This window comes from Dermacentor andersoni, chromosome 7 (assembly GCF_023375885.2).
Source record: "Dermacentor andersoni chromosome 7, qqDerAnde1_hic_scaffold, whole genome shotgun sequence".
Taxonomy (NCBI): domain Eukaryota; kingdom Metazoa; phylum Arthropoda; class Arachnida; order Ixodida; family Ixodidae; genus Dermacentor; species Dermacentor andersoni.
In genome coordinates, this window is record NC_092820.1 from 151,067,328 (window position 1) to 151,093,565 (window position 26,238).

Consider the following 26,238-nt stretch of genomic DNA (forward strand, 5'->3'; position numbering starts at 1 on the left):
GTGGTGATGATGATGATGATGATGATGATGATGATGATGATGATGATGATGATGATGATGATGATGATGATGATGATGATGATGATGATGATGATGATGATGTCAGTCGGTGCTGTGCACATCGCCTTTACGTTGTCCTATCTCAAGCGCTGTTCGATTACCACGTGTATATATTATTTAGCCACTGCAGCCTCTCGAAAGCAATGTGGGTGTTTCTCTTACGTGTTTGTCAAGGGGTATACGCGTTCAAGAACGTTTCGGTCCAATCCGCGCGAAAACATTTTCCGCGCGCTGCTGCTTCTTCGCACGTACGATATACGCTGTGTAGTTGTGCAAGGAGGTTTCGGTGGCAAACGCGCTTATATTTTCTTTATAGACACAAACTGACGTGTGTGGTATACGCGAAGAATGGAGCAGTGAGAAAGGCAGGGAGAATGAACGGCCAGCAGTTAGCGATTGCAGGAATGGAGAGGGTCGGCGATGTAATGACGTTATAATGCCCCCCCCCCCCCCCCCGCCCCGCCCGTCACCGCAACTAGCAAAACTAGAACGCGGGCCGCTTCCCAAATGCTTTTCGTTTGTAAGTGTTTGCCTTTGACAGGCGGGCCCCACTTTTGCCAAAGTATGTCAAGCATCACGAGCGGCTGCCATCCGTTCTTACGAACGATTTCAACGTAAGAACGTTGTCGTGAAAACAAGTATTGTAACAAATTATTTAGGGCACTCCGTCGCTCTTCAGCATTTTTTTTTTTTTTTAGGGTTTACAGAGGGCTTTAGACCTTGATTAAACGTCGTAAGTGTCTTTATGTAGTAATTCAGCGTTTGCCACGAGAACTTTTGTTAAGGTACAAATCTGAATTTATGTGCAAGAGCTTTCTTTTGTTTTTTTCATTCCACCTTCATCTACATGCGTCCAACGGGGCCGGGGATCGAGCCCTCCACCTTACGCTCAGCAGCCGAACACTATACTGCCGCTCAGACACAGCCGGCGGGCTCTCGTCTAATTACACCGCGTACACAACCGACCAAGCCACTCGATCTATGCAGTCTCCAAGACGCACGACGCAAGTGCGTTGACTCATCCGCGCGTCACCGCCACCCAGGCCTGCACGAGGTCAAACGGAAAGTTATACAAGCAACGCGCACTGCCAGGGATAACACATGTGCGAACTACGCAGATGGCTCTTTTCGAAGCTCTCACATTTTTCATCGCCGCAATGACAAGAGACGTATGGTGGAGTAGTGCTTGTCGTTGGGGCTAGTTGGTTAAGGTCGATTAATAACGAATTTAGAGCCGAAAACACAGAGAGGGAAATAGCCCTGTCTTTATGTGTGTCCTCCCCTCTCGGCGATCGCGTCTTTGGCGCTGAATTCATTATTGTTATAAGTGCAGTGGAGTTGGAGCGACTGACGTCAAGCCTTGCATAGAAGCCGTGATTAATTACTGATTGATTGATTGATTGATTGATTGATTGATTGATTGATTGATTGATTGATTGATTGATTGATTGATTGATTGATTGATTGATTGATTGATTGATTGATTGATTGATTGATTGATTAACTTTGGCTTAACGGCCTAAAGCAACAGAAGGCCTATGAAAGATGCCGCATACGTGAGGCAGTCCGGGCTGATTTCGATCGCCTATAGGATTTTTAACGTGCATCTAGCTGAATCCAAGTGCTCGAACTTCTTTCACATTTCACCTCCACCGCCGCTGCGGGTTTTCTATACAAGAACGTCAGCATAAGCGTATAAACGAGCAAGCGACCGCGTCAAGCAGCTGCTGTTTCTTTAGGGGAACAGCTGCATTCATCGCGATTCGGGACAAACACCTGCGGTCAGCCCTTACATTGCGACGCCTATAGAAAAAAAAATTATTTTCTTGAAAGTTTCGTGAGACGGCGCATCTGTCACGTTATTCACGATGCGACGGAGTGGGGGGTGGCGGGGGGGGGGGGGGGCTGCATCCTGTGGGGAGTCGCTGTTGTAGTTAATGAGAACTCGCGAGGATACAGCCTAGCCATGCGCCCTGGTACGCTATTCGTTATAGGCAATTAGGGTAAAATACAACACAGATGAAAAATGACATAGAGGCGGTAGTAACAAGAAAACATAACTTGCTGTAGTGGAAATCGCAATGATTCACGTAACAGAAAAGAAACACACACACACACACAGCGCTACTTGCAACTGACGACTTATTCCCATGTCGGTGAAATAAATACAAGAGGAAAGAAAGAACGATATGTAGAATAGGTGCAAGAAGTACAATACACCAGAAACACTAAAGCAAATAGGCCATACCAACTCGCCCAATATTCAAATTTTGTTAAGGAACGATAAATAAGATAATTTTCTTTTTTGTTATCTGGTACATAATTTGTAGTCGCGTAACAACATTATCGCACGTTCCTCGCGCGTTAATGGCATGTGAGAAGGATGCAAAACATGTATTGGATGCTTTAATTTGATGGATGGATGGATGGATGGATGGATGGATGGATGGATGGATGGATGGATGGATGGATGGATGGATGGATGAATGGATGGATGGACGGATGGACGGACGGACGGACGGACGGACGGACGGACGGATGGATGGATGGATGGATGGATGGATGGATGGATGGATGGATGGATGGATGGATGGATGGATGGATGGAAAAACTTTACTGAAGCACAAAATTTAATTTCGAGAATCCAGACCTGGAGAGGTCGACATTATTGTGACGTCATGACACGTAGCAAAACTTTCCCCATCGCCAAGTCGTGAAGCAGAAAAGGCCGGGTGTCCTGACGTCGCACCTAAAGAAATAAGCATTCACCGACCGAGCGACTCAAAACGCCTGAAGATGGCAAACAATTCCAATCGCATCTAAATGGGACTGGGCAGGCCGCGTAGTGCGTAGAGCAGATAACCGGCCGTCTACTACATTTACATAACGGGTGCCGGGGGATGGGAAAACGCACTCGAGGACGGCAGAGAAACGGATGGCGTGCTGAAAATCAGTAATTTAGCAGGCACAACGTCGCACATCAGCTAGTGCAATGCAGGCAATTGGCTAGAGAGAGAGAGAAGGGAAGAAGGAAAGGCAGGGAGGTTAACCAGACTGAGTCCAGTTTGCTACCCTACACGTGGGGAGGGGAATATGGAGAGAGAGAGAGAGAGAGAGAGAGAGAGAGAGAGAGAGAGAGAGAGAGAGAGAGAGAGAGATTAGGTATAGGATGTCTATAGTCGGGCACTCAAGTCGGTTGCCCTCAGGTAGTGAAAAAGCGCTCGAACTGCTTTCTGGGCTAATGAACTGTGAAGCCAGGCTCCCAAGATCTTCGCTTCCGTAAATGGCCTGTCATCCAGTCTACTTAAGGCACATTGGAGATCGCTGGCAGAGGCCTTCGTCCTGGGGGCAGTGAACATAAATACAGGCTGACGATGATGACCTTCACCTCCTTTTCGAATGATCTACCTCTAATCGCGAAATTATAAAGATGAAGTTTCGAGAAAAAAAATGTTTTATCGGTACAAACTGATATAGTGTGCTTAGTGGCTATGGTGTTAGGCTGTTAAGCACGAGGTCGCGCGATCGAATCCCGGCCACGGTGGCCGCATTCCGATGGGGGCGAAATGCGAAAGCACCCGTGTACTTAGATTTAGGTGCACGTTAAAGAACCCCAGGTGGTCGAAATTTCCGGAGTCCCCCACTACGGTGTGCCTCATAATCAGAACGTGGTTTTGGCACGTAAAACACCATAATTTAATTTTTTAACTGATATAGTGTTCCCCTTTAGTGATATCGCCCTGAAGAATAAAAATACAACTTTGTAACGGTCTGCCCCCTCACGGGGCAGGACACACTCCCACGTTGCGTGTTCCTAATCGTGGACACCGACGAATTCCGATCGTATACGCAATGCCTGCACATGTTCCGTTTACGTTTGACGCCACTAGAAAAAAAAATATGGTTACTTCTAGCGCGAAACGAAACCATCCCCCAGGCCGGCTCCGCTCCCTGCACAAGAACGCGACGTGACGCATTCTTGGAAGCACCTGCGATGAGTCACCCTCGCCCGTCGACACGGAACGCTCGCGTGCCACTTGACCGAATCCGAAGTACTTGCTCGGTGCTCGCTTCCTGCTTCTCCGTGTGCGCGCGTGAACAACGCGTTCGCGTGGAGACCAAAGAAAAAGAACAAAAAAATAACTTCCTTCGTAACTGTCCTCGATCCAGTATACATGCACAGGAACGGTCGTTCGCAGCTGCAGCAGTTCGCGTTGATGACAGACGCTGCTGATGATGGTTGGCTCCCGAAGACGATGTGGACGATGCCCCGAGAAGTGAAGCCGCGCTGCAGCCATCTTACTATGGAAAGATCGACTTTAAGGAATTACTAGACAGTTTTAGTTACACGTACGTAGAGGCTTTGCGTACGTAGAGCTTCTACGTGTCAGCAATGCGCATGCGTACAACGTAGCGGGCGGGCGCGCGTCTCACGGACGTACGTGAGATTCAATTCTTTGCGTGCGTTTCTTGCGCACGTAGACAGCTTCGCGCGGGAGTTCCGCGAGATCACGAACAAGCGATAGCGGGCCGCGCGCGCGCAGTCGGCTTGCGTCAAAACGCGGCGACAGGATTGAATTGGCTACCGCCGTGTTCACATTTCCCGATAGATGTAGCAACGGGGTCCCTCTTGGCGTGCGTAGCGTACGTGTAGCTAAAAGCGTTTCAGATGGCGTGCACGTAAGGCACGTAGGCTTTTCACGTTTGCGTACGTGAAGCCTCTACGTACGTGTAACTAAAACTGTCTACTACTTTTATGCTCACACACGGCGCTAATCTTGCCTCATGGTCTGGCCTTTTGCTCGACGTGCCTCTGTGTGTCGCTGGTGTTTACGTTGAAGCGTAAACTAAATGTAAAACTTTGCGACAAGTCATGGCGTCCGTACTCAGCCAAGTGAACTATTTTAGCAGGAGACAACGAGCTTTTATTTCGCAACTGCCCAGTACTATTTCCATTTAGTAGAGTGAAAGTGCTCGAGCCGTGAGCGGACAATGAATAGCAGGCGCGGCTCTCTTTCGAGCGCCGTCTTCAGAAGTTACTCGTGAGAAGCTGCGACGTGGCCTTTCACTCCATAAAATTAGTCGGAACAAAACCGTTCTGCAATGGCCGCTTCATTTCTCGTCGCAGCAATGTGACGAATCTTAAAGGCGACATAGTTGCACAAGAGGTATATTATCCGTATTACAACGCGGACTGATGATGACTGCGATTCCGTAGTGTGAACGTGTGCACCAAACGGTTGTGTCCGTGTGTCTCTCCACTGTTTTACACCTAATTTATACCAGTCCTTGCCTCTTCCCCCCCAACCAAATGAAATCGGGTCGACCCCCCCCCCCCCCCACTTCCCGCGGTGCTAAGTTTACATGAACCGAAGGAAATCGGGTCGAGCCGTCTTGTCGGGTCGAAAACCGGTCGACGCGCTCACGCACACGTACGCTATAGCGGATCGAGCACGAGTGAGCATCGAGGTCGACCCGCATGCAATCACCCAACCCGTTTGGCATGGGGCGCGAGTGTAAACGCGCAAGGGTCGAGCGATATGGAGGTAAGCTCGACCTCAGACTCGACGCGCTCGCGGTCGAGTTCATGCAACCGAAGTTAGTGTAGGGTAGGAAACGGTAAATTGTATCCCTGCAGCGCCTTTCTGTTTTGTTTCGCTTGGTTCCTCGGTAGTCGGAGACAGCAGGCTATTGCTGTAGTTGCTAAGTCACGATAAACCAACGCTCGCAGCGGCTGTACATTTTCAGCGTTTGAGCAAAACAGCTTTAAGCTCCCACTTTTGGCGACGACGCACTAAACAACACTCGACCAGCGCCTCCCAGAAAAAGAAAAGAAAAAAAGCGAAGCCTACGCACTTCAATCAAGGAGATCGCGCATGCCCATTTATAGATTGAGGTATTTTTCAACGTATTAGATGGGGACAAGAAAATGGACACGCATAGCCGTGAACTACATAACAATTGAAGTTGGTTTTCCTGATGGGTATGAAAGGGGCAGTCTGTGGCTCTTCAAGCTTGCTTATGCGCTAGCAAGTTCCTAAAAGCCCAGGCACGAAACACTAACAGACAGTTAGATTAGATTATGGGGTTTTACGTGTTAAAACCACGATCTCATTATGAGGCACGCCGTAGTGGGGGGGACTCCGGAAATTTGGACCACCTGGGGTTCTTCAACGAAGAGACAGTTGATGCGGTTGGGTTTAGTAACGTGCTATAGCGCATAAGCAAGTACGAAGATCTTCCTGAGCGCCGCTTAAAATGCACACGGTGCCTGAAGGAACGTTTTCGTGAACACAGAGAATAATGTCGGAAGGGTTGTCAGTGAGCTCGGTCTAATACGCTGAAAAAAAAAAGAACTCAATAATGCAGGACCAAATAGCCGTAGCAGTAACTATGTAGAGAGAGCTCGTGCATATTCAAAGCGAAGCACGTCAGCGACGCGTGCCCCTTTACACGCGTTGCGCCGTGGAGTTATGGCACATAACTTTTGGCGTGGACGGTATACTTGATAAGGCAGAGCAGTGCTGCCGATTTGCCTCATTACGTCGTTGAAATGCAACGAGAGCCCACAGGACGCGAGACAAAGTGCGAGGAAGCGAACAAGGGATACTTACTCGAAACTATATAATTACATGTACAGTAAAACCTCGTTATAATCATGACGAAGGGGGAGCCAGAATTACTTCCTTATATTCATTACTCTGTTATGTACATTATTGCATCTACTGCGCTATGAATCTCTGTGAGGATTTCAAGGGGAATTTCCCTTGCGTCGTTATATCAATTATTCAATTAAATCCCGTTTCGTTATAACGAGGTTTGACTGTATCTGAGAAATTAATAAAGATATCTAATATTATGCGCACCAGCCGACAACGATGGGAGCGCAGAACGGTGCGTATTCATTCATGACAGGTGAAAGGGAACAACGAAAAAAAAAAAAGCAGGTCACGCGGCGTTTAGGAAATGCAATTCTTATCCTGTCTGTGTCCATATATTGCGCGCATTGCAGTTCAACATGAAACCCGCAATGGGCCCACGTGTCTCTTTACAGCTGTTTACTTGACGGCCTGTATGAATGAGCTGTATGCGTGGTCTCGTAAGGGGGCGTGGGGGCTGCTCTGGGCTGGCTAACGTCCGTAAAGTGAACAGAAAAGATGGCGGCACTGCGTGGTCAAATAGGGGAGAACGAACGATAGTACGGCGGAGAAGAAAGAAAGGGAACGTGATTTCACCGCGTGACGCAATTGCGGCACGCGGTGAAATCTGGTTGCCATTGCTGCCGGCTGCATCTGCTGTCGTCTGCTCTCAGTACAACCGCGCGGCAGTTGTGGCGGGAAAAGACGGGGATGTGCGCTGCGGTAGCCGCCGCGGTGTGTAATAACCGGATTGTGTGTTGCAGAGGCAGACCACTGCGACAGTTGCAATTCCAACAAAAACGGGAAAAGTGGGGACACCGCGTGCTGATCCGTCACCACATGGGTGGTTCGGCCTGAAAATTTTTTGATAGGTTGAATTTCTATACTCGAATTCCTGTACTTTACGGCAAACTTTACGCAAACATATAATAGCGTTTCTAATGAGATTAACGAAGTTTTACTTTTGAATAGTTCAACAAACCAGTTACTAATTAGAACTCTAATTAATTTCGAACACATAGCATGTTAGCGTGTGTGTGTTTTTTGGTAGGAATCTGCTTTCCATGGCCACAAGTAATGGTGAACAAGTTCCAATATTCTTTGATGTAGAAACGGAGTTTGAGCGTTTTGTTGTTAATGCCAACTCGCCCAACTTTCATCCCTCAAGTCGTGCAACCAAACGACTTGACCGGACGCTAGAGTATCTAGAGTAACTGTGTGTGTGTGTATATATATATATATATATATATATATATATATATATATATATATATATATATATATATATATATATATATATATATATATATAGAGAGAGAGAGAGAGTAACATTACCGCACACAAGCCAGCGCGCCCTGTGCCAGACAGCATCTGCACTTCTGCTATTGGGCCGTCTGCTTCGCGTTTTTCATTTAGAAATATACAGATATAACTTTCTGGACCGCGACTTGCCCGGACTACATGCGTCGTCGTTGGCGTCTGTTCTGTTTCTCTCTTCCACGGTCGTCGTTTCTCTCGTCTGTCCAACGCATCAAGGGAACAGCGCCACCTGTCGCCGATCTCGGAGGGACGCGCGAGCATCTGCCGCGGAGGAACGAGAAACGGCGTCACCGCAGCACCGACTGTTCAAGAAAGCCCAGTGCGTCTCTCGGTGTGTGCGTGTATACTTGGCTGCGAGGACAGGTGGTTTGCTCGGCACGCCTGGCTGAACGGCAGAAAGTGACTAGGTCGCCATCTGCCGGCGGGGCTGCGGGGTGCGTGTAACGTGCAGAGATAGCGTCGAGAGGTTTACCTGGGCCGCGTCGTCGAAGTTAGGTGCAGCGTGCTACTGTGCTCGGTATTGTTCAGTGTTGTCAGGCTTGAAGAATGCCTCGGGCCACCTCCCCAACTGCCGTTCTAAAGATACATTTGCGCAGGCAAAGATAGTCTGATATGCGAAATGATAAGTTCATGGAAATTAACATGGATGAAAAAACAACTTGCCGCAGGTAGGGATCGATTCCAATTGAGTCTTCGCATTAGGCGTCCGATGCTCCTAACAACTGAGCTATATACCACGGCGCCGCTTTTCCATCCACTTACTGGGGTATTTATGTTTTACTACTAGAAATAGCCGCATATATATATCTTTATATATATATATATATATATATATATATATATATATATATATATATATATATATATATATATATGTGTGTGTGTGTGTGTGTGTGTGTGTGTGTGTGTGTGTGTGTGTTAGGTGTTTCAGCGAACCACTTCTAAAATTTTTAGAGGTTGCCTGTGGCAGATAGCACAATTCTCGTTCATGAGCTGCTCTACTCGAAGAGGCGGACATGCACAAGAAATTGAAATGCATAATCGAAAAATTAACATTTCACCAATTATGTTTTAACGAATTACCTTAAGGCCCATATTGCAATTTACAAATTATAGCCGTGGAGTTCGCAAGTCGGATCTACTTGGAACGAATACTCAGGGTGACACCAGTTTAGAGATATTAATTCGCGAACTTCGCGGAGAAATTATATATATATATATATATATATATATATATGTGTGTGTGTGTGTGTGTGTGTGTGTGTGTGTGTGTGTGTGTGTGTGTGTGTGTGTGTGTGTGTGTGTGTGTTCTTTTTAAACATGATTGTCTTTGTAATGCCCACCTGCTATGCTCTCAACTGAGAGTGGCAGTATTGAAAATAAGTAAGCAATTTGTTGTCGTACTTCCTGCAGCAGACTAACCAAGGTGCCGGAGCAACACGCCCGGTATAGTAACGTTGCCGTACGGCTATGCCGTGTCTTGGCTGCCTTGACTCGCTCAACTGTCACGTACGACGCTAACCGTACACTTGGACACGATTCTCTGTTGGGGTGTGCAGCTAACCAACAAGGAATGGTCATAGAGAAAATGGAATGGAACCTCAAGGCTTACGGTTAGCGTCGCCCCCATATGGACTGCAGAACTGCGCGTATTTTCCAGCTCCCGAATCACGAAGAAGAAGAAAGAAACGAAATGGGGAATCAAAGTCGCCTAAAGGCTACTTTTCCCAGCCGCCAAAGGCACTGCGGTTATCTGTTGGCTTCTTGCGCAAAAACCGCCTTAATTTCGCTTCGAAAGCGAAAGATGCAAAAAGCATTGCAACCGCATTCATCAATGGCGCGATTCTTTTAAGGTAAAATGACCATCGTCGCAGGCGATGCACAGGTTGGCTGAAACTTGCACTGCGTTCCTGCAAACGTTGCAGTAAACGTTCTTACGAGACGAGAACACGAAGGCGTTTCTTTTGGCTACGTTGCTACGGTCGCTGTTGGCGTCGGCGTCCGTTCCGCTGGGAGAAGTCACGTGCGTTCTGGTCACGGCTTCTTGCGGACGCCTTTTGCGGACGCCAGCCATGGGTGCGCGCTTTCGTCAACCCACGGCCAAGAAACGCTTCAGCGTTTAAAAGGCGCTTATACCGTTACATGCCTCCCGATTTCTTGCGCGATATGTGGAGGTGTTTCCGACTCCATGTGCATGACGTCATCTCTTTCGAGCAGCGCGGGATTGCGCTTTCTTTTCCTTCAGAATTATTCGAACAGCGGTGACACTGATATTCCGCCTTTCCACGTCCAGGTGGCACGACGACCTCGTTGCTCGTATTATTTTCGACTGTCGGCACCTTGCCGAGCATAAAGACAAGACATATGTGCACTTAACGTCGCAGAGAAGCCGTTGTGATTGTGTCGCAGCTGCGCTGCAGCCTCGCTCGTCCAGTATTCTGGCGGCCGTCTTGCACCTTCGAGCTTCAGTCTTTAGAACGCAGCTCATTGGCGCCCGTTCCTGCGTTTAGCGTCGCCGTCGTGCCTCGCCGTTGTCCCTCGTCGTAACCAGCTCCGCAGCGGGGGCGAGCGCGCTACTCTAGCTGCGCGCGCTCCTGGCGCCACTTCTCGCGCACGGCGCGAGCCTTGCTCTCTTCGCTCCTGCTACAATGCCACCCATGTGCGGCGGCCATCAAAGCGCCGGCTCGATCAACGTTACTAGATAGTAACGGTGGGCTCGGTGGCGGCTGATATCGATGATGTGCTGCAGCCCATGCCGAAACGAATTTTCTTTCTTTCTCGCGCTTAGGGTATTTCATAGGTTTGCGCCGAGATTCGGCTTTTCCCGGCGGCAGTCCGTTCACTCACCCCGGTGAGCGCACGCTGACGGCACGGTACAAAACACAAAGGCTGCGGATATGCCGGGCTGACCGCGCCGCGCATACACCGGCGTACTAGACACATTGTAACGCAAGCTGCTTCGCCTGCTTAGACGAACGCTGCTTGCCGAAATTTTGCGTAAGTCCTCCTCGCGGCGAACGAAACGCGGCGGGATTTCGGGACCAGACGCGCGTGCCGAACCACAAGGTGGACGCCATGTTTAACACGTGGAGGGGGGCAATTGCACAGGAAATGTGCTGCGGATCAAAACAACAAAGTAAAATTAAAATAAAGAAAAAGAAACGAAATTTTTTTTGCGCTAGAAATGTAAACTACTTAATTTTATTTGCGAGTGTTCGCTAATGCGATTCCTACGTTAATGAATTCGATAGTATTTATATTGGGATAATAAGGAAACATTAAAATTACGAGTGAAACTGAGGAACTATTTCGTGGTGCGTATAGGAAGGGGATGCGTTTCGGTTTCGTAACACACTGATAACGCGATATGATGGGCATCCTTCGCCAGAGCTAAGGAGGCTTAAAAAGGATTGCTGAAGTGGCAGCCCCCACAGTTCTTTATGAATCCAGGTGAAGCCAGAGAATGTCCATACTTCGACCCTGAAAGGGGGTCCACGAAAGCTGAAATCCGCTCACAGCTCATTTATCTCGCTCGTTTATTGCAAATGTTAGCCTCGTTAGAAAACAAGAGCTCGTTGCGCCTGGTTAAAATGTAATGTTTGGCTGACTGCTGATATCGTGGCGTGCCACAAAGCTTGACAAGACGTCTATGTTTCCTTTTCAAAGCAGTGACAGAAAGAGAGACGTCGAACGTTATCTGCACAACAAAATTAACCATCCTAAATCGTGCTTCGTATAATCACCGCTATTCGCTAACGTTTTTTCGTGCCCATGGTAACATGGCGGCGGTCCGGCTTCCCTTTCGAGACGTCGTCTCCACTCCAGCAGTCTGTTTTATTGCGAAGCAATACTACTTTAGGTCGCTCTTCAGCCCGTTCCGTGGCGAGGCGGTGGTAGGCACCATTGACCTTTAGCGTGACCTCGCTGCGTGACGTCACACCACGTGACCTAGAGTGACGTCACACCAGCTGTGTAAAAACGGGGCCCCATCTCACGCCGTCGCGAGGCGAGGCGGTAGCCACCAACGGCGGCCTAACTCCCGCTCCTCTCACCAGGGGCGCGGCGCGGCGCCCGAGTCATCCTCGCGTGTCGCGACATCAGCAGCGGCCTCCTCGCAGCCGCCGACGTTCGGCGGGTGTCGAGCATCGAGAACGTCGTCATGCGCTACTTGGACCTCTCGTCCTTCAGCTCAATACGGGCGTTCGCCAACGGCGTGCTCAAGTGCGAGATGCACCTGGACGTGCTGGTGTTTAGATGATTCGCTGTAAGCCGTAACGCTAGCATAACCCAAGACTACCACCAGCCATACTACCAGCTGATCCGAGAATAACACACTATTGCTTCGCAATCACCAGGCTTAACCAAGCTAAGCCACGGCCGTTTTTTTTAAACGCCCATGGGCAGAGCAGCCTCCACAGCGGGCGTCGAGCTGCGTCACGCGGCTTCTTGTTCGTGCAGGGCATTGTGATTGCGTGCTCCAATGGATTAGCGAAAGGAAATGCGACAGGCAGCCACTACCCACGTGAATTCCTTTTCATCCGCGTCCTTCAACTTTGGCGGTGTTATTGTTGTTGAAATAAAAAAGTACATTGACATTGCGTAAACGTGGTTATAACGGCAACGAAAACGAATACAAAAACACGAGCTGCGCAGGACGGGCACAGCGCACCGGTGCTTACATTCACGAAATTTGAAAATTCTCTCAGAGTATTGTATGACGTTGTGTCCTGTTCTTTCTTTTTTTGGTTCCGCATGACTGTTTGCGACATATTTGCTTGTTAGTTTTGTTCGTTTAGTTCTGTTATTTTTTTATTGCGTTAACTACTTAGAGGGTTGTGCTCTTCATTTTCACTACTTCAGATCCCCCTCGTTTAATACTCAAACCATGGAGTCTGTGAGGAATGTAAATAAAAAAAAATTCACACTCCCACCAAAATTCCAGGATACACATGTCATATCTTCCAACTGCCTGTCACGGAAGATATATGACCACTCTTGAACTTTAATGTGAGTGTGCTTGAACTTTGATGTGAGTGCGCTTTTCATGCATGAAAGCTTTGGTGGAGTAAACAGTATCGCGCTGCTAACGTACTGCGATACGATCACGTGCTGGGGCGACTTTTGTTACCATAAATTTGTAACGTCCCACTTCGCGAGTTCCTATTGTTTTTTTTTTCTTCATCTATGACAGCACCTCATGGACACAGACGTGAAAACACACTCACGATGCCCGGGCTCCTGTCTTTGACATCCCACTGCGCACGAACAAAGATGGCGGCAACCGTGAACCGAAAAGGTTACAGTGACCTTTCACTTCGCGAACGCGGGTGACGGGTAAGCGTATGAGTCATCATCATCATCAGCCTGATTACGCCCACTGCAGGTCAAAGGCCTCTCCCATACTTCTCCAACTACCCCGGTCATGCACAAATTGTGGCCATGTTGTCCCTGCAAACTTCTTGATCTCATCCGCCCACCTAACTTTCTGCCGCCCCCTACTACGCTTCCCTTCTCTTGGAATCCAGTCCGTAACCCTTAATGACCATCGGTCATCTTCCCTCCTCATTACATGTCCTGCGTATGAGTGCTATAGTGCAAACGACGCTATCGGCCCTCTGTGCGCCCGGACGCCTACGCTGTCCCGCATCGCAGGTCGTACGTATTCAAGAAAGGGCTCGTGCGGCCCCGCCATACGCAGCAGCCACGGGAGTAGGGCGCCCGTTGTGAGCATTCGCTTGCTATCTAAATTACCCAGTGTGGTGCGCGCACAGGCAAACGTGAACACTTCACACTCGACGACCGCGGACACTCGCTGTCAAAACGCTGGCGCGAGGAATCGCGGCAGCAGCAGCGAGCGAAGTGACCTTCGTATGCTGTGTATTGTTTCAACGCCAACTGAGCGGTGAGAACAAAGCGCACGAAAAGATACGAGCCGTCGGCCCACCTAGACTGCGGTTCTTAACGTGAAAACAATACCCACGTGTGATAATCAAATAAATAAGAAAAGAGCTCCCGGAATTTCAATCAACACATACTACATCATTTAAAAGCTTTATAAGGTGTTTCAGAGCTTATCTCTGTACTGACGAGTCATTCAATGAGCCGAACTGGTCGATAATGAAAGCATAGTCACCAAGGAAATTAATTTAATGACATCAAAGCACACCTCTCCTGATCAAACATCGACAGCTCATGCGAACATGTCAGAGAGGCATGCTAACGTGAGCAACCCGGTGTGAGCAACGCGGCAGCAGTAGCGAGCGAACCTCCGTGTGGTCTATCGTTTCAACGCAAGAGCGGCGAGCACGCAGCGCGCACAATGGTATGAACCGTCTGCAGATCATATTCAAGATACGGCGCGCACCACTGCGCGCGGCCCTAAATGTACATGCATCCTTTCTCTATGGTATACACGCTTGTTGGCGGATTCGAAGACCCCCCTCCCCAACCTCGCGGGCTGCATTTTTACAATTGCTAGTAGGTACAGCGGAACGTGGCACTTGCGCAGACGATGGACGTTTGCGCGCATGCGCGAGTAAGAGCAGCTGCGAGAGAGGAAATGTGGGGACTTTTGCTTCTTGAATATACGAATCTGCCTAGTCACTATGGAGGAGTTTCTTAGCGCGTGTTGTATGCGTTTGTCCCCTAGGCGTGCCGGCAGAAGTCGCGGTAGTGCTGAACTTAGAGTCGCAAGTGGGCGGCTGGACGTAATTATATTTATTCAATCGTGTTTTTTACTAATTGAAACAACGCGCCATTATTTCGCATTATTGGCGGCGCCTCCAAGACATCAAAGCTAGAGGCCTGCGCGGCCCCAACCCACGGGCCGCCCGGCTTCCAGCTTTGATCCCCCCGCCCCTTGGGAGCCCTGGAGATCCTGCGCCGCCTCCTTTATTATAATCTCAGATGCTCTCCTGAAGCCTCCGTTTGCCGGTGACATGTGCTCTCCTGGGGCAATGGTTGTAAAAAATCCAATCTACCGTCGCGACGAAAAAAAGCGACCCGCGACTTATAGAACACCAGTCAGAACCTTGCCCATACAGCATACGGCGTGCAGCAACGGCGTTATCGCCCTTATCCTTTATATTTAGCCGAAACATCACGGCGACGCCTACAGCGAAAATGCTTCTGAAGTGCCCATTAGACAGACAGACAGGCAGGCAAAGAATTTTATTGAGGTCCTGACAAGAAAATGTATGGGCACATTGCTGAGCTAAACTGCGGTAGGCGAAAGCCTTTCTATGACTGCATCTGTTGTCTGAACTGCTCTTTGACTGAAATGCACTGTGATGTTGATTAAATAATTTATTGGCTTATCCGACTGGTACTTGTTCTTCTGGCTCGCATACTTTTTTTCTGGCAAGAGGCGCTCTGACTCTTTAGCACCCGTTCCGGGAGACGTGTTGAGTTGTTTTAGACGCTTTCTCTCTTTCATCTTCAATCTTCCGGTGTTGGGAGAATCTGGGAGCTGACATTCCCCACTTGAAGTGCCTTGTTGTTGCTGCTGTTGCTCATTCCGAAGGCGTTGTTGCCGCTTGCGTTCTGCCTTCGTCCCAGGAGACCGGTTGAGTCGCTTCAGTCGCATCCGTTCATTGGCTTTCAACCTTCTTGTGCTGGGAGAACTCTGGAAGGCGCTGTTCCTTTCCACTCGAATGTTGTCGCAGAGCCTGCGGCGACTTGCGCTTTCGTTCGGCAGCGCGAGCGCGCTTGGTTGCTGGAGAAACGGGAGCGCGCTTCGGAGGCATCCGACTGCCTCGGCTAGCGAGGAACGTCTGCCGACGCCATTTTTGGAGCGCGATGGTGGCGCCACCTACTGGGCGCATGCGCAGTACGCGCGCCACTCCGATGACGTCACGAGCGCCCCCTAGGGGAGTGTCATATGTTCTGCGAACGGACGCCGCCGTGGCCGCGAGCACGAGCCATTAAATGCTTTCGCCTTTAAAACGTCACTGACAGCTATAGTTCAGCTGTGGGAAGTTCAGGATAAATTTCGAGCAGTCGAGCTTATTTAACCTTCACGAAAAGCAAGGCAAACGAGCCTTTCTGCGTTCCGCCTCAATCGGAGTGCGGTGGTAGGGGAACCAAACCAGCGACCTGAGCACAAGATTGTCATACTTAGCCCTCGCGGCAAATGTACTACCAAAGCTGACAGTGGGACAATGCACTCAAATTAAGGCATCCAGGGAAGAAGCGTCCAGTCGCCAAAGACATCCTAACTAATAAGTTAACCAACAACGTTTTATGGAAAATGAATAAGATATCAGCGTCTCTGCTTTCGCGGAGAGGCTGCATGGATCTTCTTTTTTTTTTTCAGGTCAGTAAATTTATCAAGGTAGCCACTCACTATCGCAGCCTTTCTCCCGAGCCTTTAATGAAGAAGCATGCCTCGCCAGTACAGTTCAAAATGAAATAAGTACGTATGGCTTCAACTTCTACGTAGTGTGAGACCCAGAATGTAAACTATATCTGACCAATACCACAACTATTACAGAAATAGTCGTCAAACGCAACGTACAAGAGACGTCAGGAAAGTTGGGCAAAATCTAACGAGTGACAGGCCCAGTACGGAAATCATCGCCGACCAGAGTATAATGACAAAACGCTGCGCGCTGCTGTAAAACGCAAACGAACTCACCCTTCCGGTATTGAATACACTTCTGGCGCATATCAAATAAATAAATAAATAAATAAATAAATAATGAAATAAATAAATAACAGTCCTTTTTACAGAGATCTATAGCCGTCACTTGACAAGGAGAAATTAAACATTTAAAAAAGGCGGGAAGTCTGCCCGAATAGGAACAGCTGCTGCGGAACAACCTTTGGCAGCAGACGACAATATGGCATCCTCCCTCCCCAAGAAGCCGGCAAAAAATGGCGGCGATGCGGATGATTCCGGAGCTCCTGTCTCATCCCTGCCCGTTTCACGCTCGAGCACGCGAGCGCAATGGGCCCGGCGCCAAGCGCAAGTTGATCAAATCAACAAGCTCTTGCTCTGTATGTCCGCCGAGGTCGTGCATAATTACGAAGACCACTACAATACCCGCTGCTTGTTTAAAAGAAGCACGAACAACTGGGCGCGAATTGGGAGAGCCGACAAAACCGCAATACCTTTTTTTTTTTTTTTTTAGGTGCTCACAATTATTCGGTTTATAGCTTTAGAGAGGGAACGAATAGAGCAATGTACATATTAGTTTCATATGTACTCACATTTAGAAGCCCTGCTGTGTGTTCTCAAGGTTTGCAGAGGCGAATCGTGTTCCTTCTTTCTCCGGGCAGCCGTCTCAACTGTCCGCACAACATACCCTTAAAGTTTCATCCACGAACACCACAAAGGACACAAGAGTTTTGTGGCACGTTGATATCTAAGCTTCCAAAGAACAGGAAGCAGCTTGTCTTGTCGAAATGTCCAACCAGTCCACGACCGCAGCATTACGCAACGGTTGAGCGGAAAATTCCTCACGATTCCCGCCAAGAGACCATAGTCACACAAGAAGGGTGAGGGTAACCAACAAACCCGCCGTCTTCACCGCTACTGCGAGCACTGGGTGCGCGCCGGGTCATCGGCCTCACTTTTCAGTGCCGTGTGCAGGTGTTGTCTTATTGGTTAAATTGTGTCACGTGATCTGCCGGCTTGCTAGTCCGACGAACACGTGATAGAGGAATGCTCTGCTTGCGGCAGTGTTACGCGTGTCCTTGAACTCATTGACCGCGCAAGTTGTGTCGGACGCAGACTCCGCGCGGCGGGAAAGGTGATTGTGGCGCAAAGACGTTGATGTTTGATGGCGACATTGAGCGCCGTTTGATTGGCGAATATTTCCTCTACATTGGGGTTTTTTTTTTAATCAAATAAACGAAATAGATGTAGTCACCGTACAATGATGACGCCTATTCCTTTTCGTTTCGATTGGCCCTTTCAGTTAGTTGCACTTAATGCGTTACTAGTGGCTGTGTTCCTTCTAGAAAGTGTGATACCAAGGAAAACTGTGTTTGTCGTGGAGAAAGCATAATTGGGAGTACGCACTAGAAAACAACATTTAATTGCCGTGTTGTGTGTTGCCATATCTTCGAACAGGCAACGCTCATAGTGTGCGCGACGGTGTAGCCGCTTTCTTTAATCTTATCCCGTCGTATTACCAGAGGTATTACTTCATGTTTTGGTTTGTTTTGTGTATATTTCTGTGCGTGCGTGCGTGCGTAGATTCGACAAGCGGTACACTCACTTGGAGTTTTTTTACGAATTTGCAACTTTTTTGGCCTGCTGGTGGTGGACGAGCGCAGCATCTCTCTCTCTCTCTCTCTCTCTCTCTCTCTCTCTTGTAGTTGAGGCAGCAGCGTTATTTGTTCTAGGTTTTATAGGTTGGTAAAGTGACGGCCGCGCTCTTGCGATTTTAACTTGCGCGCTGCGCTTCGTCTTGATAAGCTTTTTAGCGACAGTTGGGATCTTGCTTCTGAATCCCTTCTTCATTTCTGTTGTCCCAGGTTATCTATGCAATGCTGTATCTGTACATGAGTGTTTGGCGCGCGAGTTTAGGTGATCTGCAATCTATTAAACTGCTTTTCTACGGTTTTTATTACTCACATTATTTTGCGTATATCTGAGTGCTGTACGAACTGTTGACAAGGGTGTTAAAACCTCTGTCAGGCTTTTGAAGGCGAGAGCCTTAGATATCCGTTGCACGGTCGTGTTGTGAAGTACATAAAATATCACGTGACCGAAGGAAGGCCAGAAGTGAACCAAGGCATGTCCACCCATGTATAAGCGACGAGTAATGAGGAGCAAAGTAAATTAATGATTGATTAGTGATAGAAATAAGGTGTATTAAGGTCAGTTGAGCTGGATTAAGGTGACTCAGGAGGATTAAGATGGATGGAGGAGGATTAAGGAAGATTAGGGTGGATGAAGGAAAATAAGGTGGATTGGGATGTATTAACGTGGATTGCGTGGAGTGCGTCATAATGTTGGAGGCTGTTTTTTTTACCTTTAAGATCTGAAAGCCACCAACTGGAACAGTAGGATTCAGTTTGATTTCTTTTATATTCAGAACGCCGGCGGCAGTGGTCTGGAAAGTCAACTCAAAAACTCCCGGTTACGCCAGCTTCACGTGGCAACGATATTAGATGATTGCCTCTGACAACAATTGTTGAATAGATGTTCCGCGAGCTTTAGAGAGCACCCGCTGTCAAACTGCGTAGGTCTCAGCTCTGCTGCAAGCTCTGATTATTCGTTTCTGTTTAGTGCCTTGTATCATTATTTTTTCTCAAGAACTTTCCTTGCATAAAATATTTAGTATAAGACCATATACTACGTTTTACTTTACCTTACCACTTTTCGACTACTCAGTGTCGCTGGATTCAGTCCCTGAGATGAATTAGATTCACAGACGAACGACGATACGAGATGTTTAATGCGACGTGCAAGGCTAACTGCTTTGTATGTAAAGAGATATATCAACGAACAAGGTCAGAAATCAAGTCCACGCATAGAAATGACTGCTAGAGTGAGACAGAGAGAGAGATAGAGAGAGAGAGACAGAAGTACAGCTCTTTGTTGAGATGCAGAGAATTATGCCGGCGTACATCTAGGTGTCGGGATGCTACTCTGCCGTAGGAAAGGAGGGCGAGAAATCGCAAGTACATTTCTTTTATAACATTTGCCCGCGGAGTGGATAGACAAAGTTGGGCGAATAGCGACATATCTGTTGTGCAAAAGCCTCTCGTTGGGGCACCTCTGTTAAACTACGTTGTTCTCATAGGCAGTGCAGCTTGGCGTTGTCGTCCAGTAGCGCACTGGTCTAGTAGATGCAAGGCAATGTGTACTTGTGAATGTGAAATATTTCGCAAAAGTGTAAAAGGTTGCCGCTGTCGTCGTCAGAGCGTTCCATGTGCTCTTCGCTATGAGCTACAGGCTTTTATTGATATTATAATTGTGATAATCACTGCTCATTATTCGAAAACTATTCAATTAGATTCCATTCGCTTCTGGCACTGTTCGATTTGTATACGAGTCAGTCTCAAAATTTCCTATTCGCGCACCCCCACTATTGTCAATTGATTTCACGTTCAGCTTGGAAGCTTCACACATAAATATATTCTCCACACCACCATCTCCCATGCAGTTCTATAATTTAAAAAAAAGCTAGAATTCAAAGTCTCATAAATCTCTATAAATTAAAAAAATGGACTTCCAGATGAGCTAACATATACATGATATACTTAAACGCAAAGTGAAAGTATATACAGGTCACCCAGTTCCTTAACGGGAGTTAGTTACGTCACGTATTTGAACAAATTCATATAAGGCGTATTTTTCACTTCATCCTGAACTCGTAACTCAAAAAAAAAAAAAAAAAAAACAAGCTCATAGCCCGTTACAAGCTAATGCCTTTGAGAAGATCCTTACAAAAGTTTCTTGTGCCTGTTTCCCCTTCTTATAGGCTTGGAAAGGACGTGTTCTGTCTCTTACAGATGTGAGAAGGCGTCGGAGTAACTCAGGGCCTGTCATAGATCGTACAACGTGGGATCGAACCCCGGCCATGGCGGCCGCATGTCGATGATATCGTGTTTTTGGCAGATCGTGTTTTTGGCACCTAAAACCCCAAAACTGAATTATTTTTATAGATCGTACAGTAGCGTGCGCGTGGACGCCACTTCAGAAACTTACTCAAAACTCAAAATTACCAACATTACCAGCCTTGACGACTTAATTCTACTGCAAATATTCGCGATAACATTGCCTAGATATATACTCCTGAAATAAATTCGAACATCGACGCTGCGCATACTGGGGTGGCACTGGCAGGACATGAATGCGACAGTCCTCGCCACTTTTCATCATACATGGTATACGCGCTATAATCGCGAGGAATTGCATCTCTGGAGTCCGCTTCCCAATTTTCGGATATCCGCTAACAATAACCAGCAAAAACAAATTCCCCCCGCACCGCGCAAATGGTTCCTAGAAGGCGGATAATCGTCATGCTACTCCAAGCTCCTTTGTCCGCTCGACGCAATCCACAAGAATCTATGGGCACATTGCTGAGCTAAACTGCGATAGGCGAAAGCCTGTCTACAACTGCCTCTGTTGCTGTTGTCTGGACTGTTTTGCGAACGGACGCCGCCATGGCCGCGAGCACGGGATGCAATCACAGCCACATGGCTGCAACGTTTGTCGGCGATGTGCGCGCAGCCCCACGCGCATGCCCGCGCACTCCCACGCGCCCACTCGCACAGCGCTACTGGCATGGCGCCTCCTCTCCTTGCTCCCCTCGCCGGTGATCACCGCTTTCCTGCGTCCACCACGGACTGTGCACGGACACTCGTGAGCGGCTAAAGGCTTACGCCTTAAAGGGACACTAAAGCGAAACAATAAATCAGTTTAGACTAATGAAGCATTGTTTGTGAACCCTGCAGGCAGTCATTTCAAAAGAAATAGTTTGATTATTTGATGAGAAAATGAAGGTGCAAGTATCAGTATTTGAATTTCGCGCCAAAACCCCAGCGCCGGTACGTCAGTGTGACGTCAGGGATTCCAAAGTATGTTTTCGCATTTGGGCCGCGTTGGCTGAATAAAGGTTCCCGAAACTTGCCATGTTTAATATTTGGTTCCTTTAGAACACAATGTAGTCAATCTGTACCGCTATATATAATTAGTAGGCCCCAGAAGGTGCCATCAAAATCCATGACGTCACAGCCGCCAAGTGCGGGAACTTAGGCGTCGCCACCCGTATTTCGTTCTTTCGCTTTTTCTGGCTTACCAAACGTCTTATCGTTGTAAGAGTGGTGTTGTTGGTGTTCTAGAACGGTGATTTACTGATGCAGAAGAAATCATTTTTCACTTTAGTGTCCCTTTAATATATGGCGGGCGGCACTCCGGCAGCTCGCCGCTCGGCCTCCCGCACTGCAACTGTCTTGTCGACCCTCTAACGGCTGCTGAGCAAGTATGACTCCGCCGCGATAAGAAAAATATTTTTTCCCCACCAGAAACACAGTCTTTACAGGGTATCGAGAAGACGAGGATACAAATAGTATATTTGAAAACGTTTTCTATGCGATTTTAAGGATAAGATAAGATCTGACTGGTCTGAGGCGTCTTTGGGACGTCCAAAAAAGGTCAGAAATCCGTTTTGTCCGATTTATCCCTGAAATGGACGTTTTTAAGACTTTTGGTGGGCTACCTTGCTCCCGCTTATATGCGGAGAAAAAAACAATCCCTGAGGAATGTGCCTTGAGTGTCACGTGATATGGGTTCCGACTCATATGTAGTAGAACAAGAAAAAAAAACAAATATATCATGGGCTTGTACGTGCCAAAACCACGATCTTAATAAAAGGCACACAGGTCGTATGTAGTGAAGGACTAAGGTTTTATGTCGGTCCCCTAAGTATATAGAAAAAAAGTCAAAAACTACACATAAATCGACAAATGGCGCAAATTACGTGACTTCGAAAGCCGCGGGAGAGAGGAGGCGATCAATTTTTGGAACTGCTGGTAGTTGATGAAGTTGTTGCGCAGGATTCGTGGTAGGGAAAGGCAGGCGACAGTTGGCAGCCGGCGTTTATGCCGTCCTTGTCGTTCAAGATACGTCCGTGTTCTCGCGCCTGCCTTTGCGTACCGTGAAATTGTCTATTATGCGAGATTCTTGGCACCCTGCTGCGTTATAAGCGGACTAATATTTGTCTCGCATGCCCGCGGCAGCACTGTCTACAGATCGGCAACATTTTCTCATTGGTATGCGAAAAACTGCTTGAGTGCATACCCCTACCCAGTTCGTCCATAAGCAAGTGTTGCCAAATCTGCTCTTTCTGGCCGGCAACAGAAATAGAAATTATGCCAAAGATGCTCCCTCGCACAATGAACGCGTTCGAGACTGATTTCACGGACGTACATACGATCTCAGTGCTACATGAATCGCTTGCTGTCCCTCCTAGAGCGAGTCGCGATCTGCACCGTTCCCCCCCCCCCCCCCCCCAAAAAAAAAAGTTATCTCCGCACACTTGAAGAATTTTTATTTATTTATGTTTATTTACTTTTTTTTTTCTGGCGGACCGCGGTCGCTGCGGCAGCATCAGTGCACCATCGCATTATATGCGACGGGTCGGAAACGAGGCCAAATCCCGAGCCGATCCAATCCAATCTCGAAGCCATATGCTGGCTCTTCCGACTTCATCTAGATAAACGGGTCTGCTCGTAGAAGAACATGGCATGGCGTTTATATTCGCGGATTACCGGCCCTGCGTGTGCATGGGGAGAGCGAAAAAAAGTGGGGGGAAAGCAGCCTGTGGAGGGGGGGGGGAGGGGTTTGTAAATGGGCTCTTCTGTGGGAGGTGCGTATTCTTTTATCTGCGGGTAACGAACGGCGCGGAGGAGCGGACGTGCACTTATTTGCACATATTATAAAACACCGCCGCAATGATGGGATCGTTAGCGTGATTTATCGAACCATCCGTCCATTCATCCATTCGTTCACTCATTCATCATTTAACGTGCTGATCTCTTGACTGAGTGATAGGCTCGATCAACCGACTGCTTCATTGACTACTGATTGGTCTCTAGACTGATAGAAACGTGAGAATAGTGACTGCCTGAGCTTATTGGTTGAACGCAACAAGCTGTCACTTCTGAACCTATAAGTATAGACAGGCGTTTCGACATTCCGCCCATCGAAATTTGGCTGCCAAAGCCGGGATGACTCTAACTCGCGTCCCCGGGCTTAGCTGCAAAACCCTAGCACCCGCGCGCGCCACAAGTCGGCTGCATTACCGTTTAGCCGTGGACGGCAGTGGCAACGCTGGTAGCGATATTTTTTTTCTTATTGTAATTATAATTTGTTCGCACGACAGCGAGTCTGCGCTGGGTGGCGTGCTATGCAAATCGTGACACGTGAGTAACAAAAAACCGTCGCCCACGAGCGCCTGCACTAAGAAGAACTTCGGTAGCTAATCGATTATTTCATTTTTTATACCCCCAGTGCTTTCACATTGCATAGGGGAACGTCTTTAGACACTTGTGAACAAAAACAATGGGCGGAAGTGTGATATAGGAATGGAATGGAATGGAATGGAAAACTTTATTGGTTCTTTAAGATATTAGCGAGTTGAGGACGAAGTCTTCATTCTTGAAAACTTTGGGTCCTCTTCAGCCTTGGGTGGGCCCCTAGTCCAGGGCACCACTGAGTCGGGCCACCTCGCTTGCGTGTGCTATGAGGGCCCTTTGGACCCCTAGCTCGCAGCTGGTGAGCCGGCTCTCCCATTGCTCCGCACTTGGTGTTGTATGTTTGTGGTTGTGGAATGTCGAAACACATATAGGAACAATCTTGCAATCAGCAAGAACATTTCAACATGCATGTACGAAGAACAGTGAATGCGGGGCTAATGAAGCACTAAATAACGCCACCGGTGCATACACATTGGAACATATCAGCAAAGTCAAAACTTGATGAAAAGATAAGCAGGAAAATGAGAAAAAAAACACACATTGAAGGTTTCAGTACACATTCAACACGAACACATATTTGGCATTACCTTGACTGGAAAAATTGAAATGGCGTCATTACTTTCCTTAGTAAATGAAATGTTGCAACAAAATTTTATTGCCCTTTAAATTGAGTCAGTTTTGTGAACATTTGGCGCACTTGACTGCTGTGGAAACTCTGAGTTGTCTCTTTTCCGACATGATAGAGGCGTACATTCAAATAACATTCTGCTACACTTCTTAAAAGATGGACATAATGATTCTCCAGTGGAGAATTATCAAACATGTGCGAGTGTAGCTCTGCAAACAGCTCTCTTTGCTGCAGTGATTCAAGCACTTGGTGTACTAAGTCCTGCAATAGTGTTTTTGATGACAATTTTTTCATATGCACAGCCCATCGAAGAAGAGATTCTGATTTTTGGCAAATTGAAATGACACTCTTTGATGGGCAGTGAAGCCTTTCTCTGCTCTTTCTTTGTATAAATGCAGTGTCTGCTGTTCCAGGTGTACTAAACAATGCCGCTGTGCACTGCTCACACATCAGCTTCTGGCCCAGCTTGTATGCCACGTAGCCAGCGACGTAGGCCACAACAAGACTCCCAAAATCACTGATTTTTTCTAGTGATGCAGAGTAATTATGTTCACTGGCTATTTGTCTCTGCTCAACCACCGACTCCTCGGTCAAAAGCTGCTTCCTCTGTGTGCTTGCATTCAGCACATCGGTTGGTGAACGTCTTATGGCTGAAGTGCATGACAATATTGTAATACTGTCCAGGACTTGACAATTTCCCGAGACATCAGAAAGTTCATTTTGGACTATCACTTTCTTGAATGCTGCCTGAAACTGCTGTGATGTGGGGTTGTCGTTGTGACCGCCATGTGCTCTAATTAAACCAAAAAGTAATTCCAAATGGTCCTGGCAAATCTTGTGCACTGGAATGTACTGTAGTACTTTATTTTCAACAACAAGGAAATTATACATGGCTATCACACTCTTCATGCATATAATAAATCCCAAGAACCCAGTCTTCCGTGCTGTTTCTATCAAGTTTCTTCTATTTACAGGCTCTTTCAAAACGGAAAGGTACTGTACTGCAGTACAAAACATATCTTTTACATTATTTATATTTTCTTTGCATAGTGGCTTCTTCCACTCTCTTTGATTCATACTGTGGGAATTCAACACATCAAAGAGGTTGTTGACAATGACTAAAAATTCCTCGGTTGGTTCTGTATTGGCAAACCCTTCCACGTGCATGATCCTGCATTCAGCAAGTGCCGTCGCCACGGACAGGCTCATCACTTGGGCTGCCAGGCGAACCTTCGACTGCCTTTGCCACTCAATATGAGCCTTTCGCAACTTGTTTGCCAAATGGACACCCTCTTTTTCTTGCAAATTGTGCAGCTTCTCCACATATGCCCAGGATACGACCCTTCCATCTTGGTTGATACAGTATTTGTGATGAGCAAGAGCATTCCTCACCAACTTCAGCATATGGCAGGGATCTAAAAAGGCTGCAACTGGTTCTTTGGTTGCTGGGTGCTGGAAGGTTGTTTGCAGATTGTCAATATCTGTAAAATTGCAGCCAAGCTCTTGAAGCCTTGCTATGTTTGCTGGTGCACCATCACAAGTTATTGAGACAACCATGGCCCCTGCCTCATGTGTAGACAGCAAGCTTTGCTTAACTAGGTTTGCTCGCTGTTCACCTACAAGTCCATCTACAAGGAAGTAACTCAGAGGAACCTT

General features: G+C 47.7%; 1 long non-coding RNA gene across 1 annotated transcript in view; it reads right to left on the bottom strand.

The window, feature by feature from the left end:
• LOC129385553 (uncharacterized) overlaps positions 1-17,739 on the bottom strand; it is a 449,244-nt gene extending 431,505 nt beyond the window's left edge. The window contains exon 1 of the long non-coding RNA XR_011895851.1: positions 17,229-17,739. This is a non-coding gene — a long non-coding RNA (uncharacterized lncRNA). The remainder of the gene's footprint in view (positions 1-17,228) is intronic.
• Positions 17,740-26,238: the final 8,499 nt, after the last annotated feature.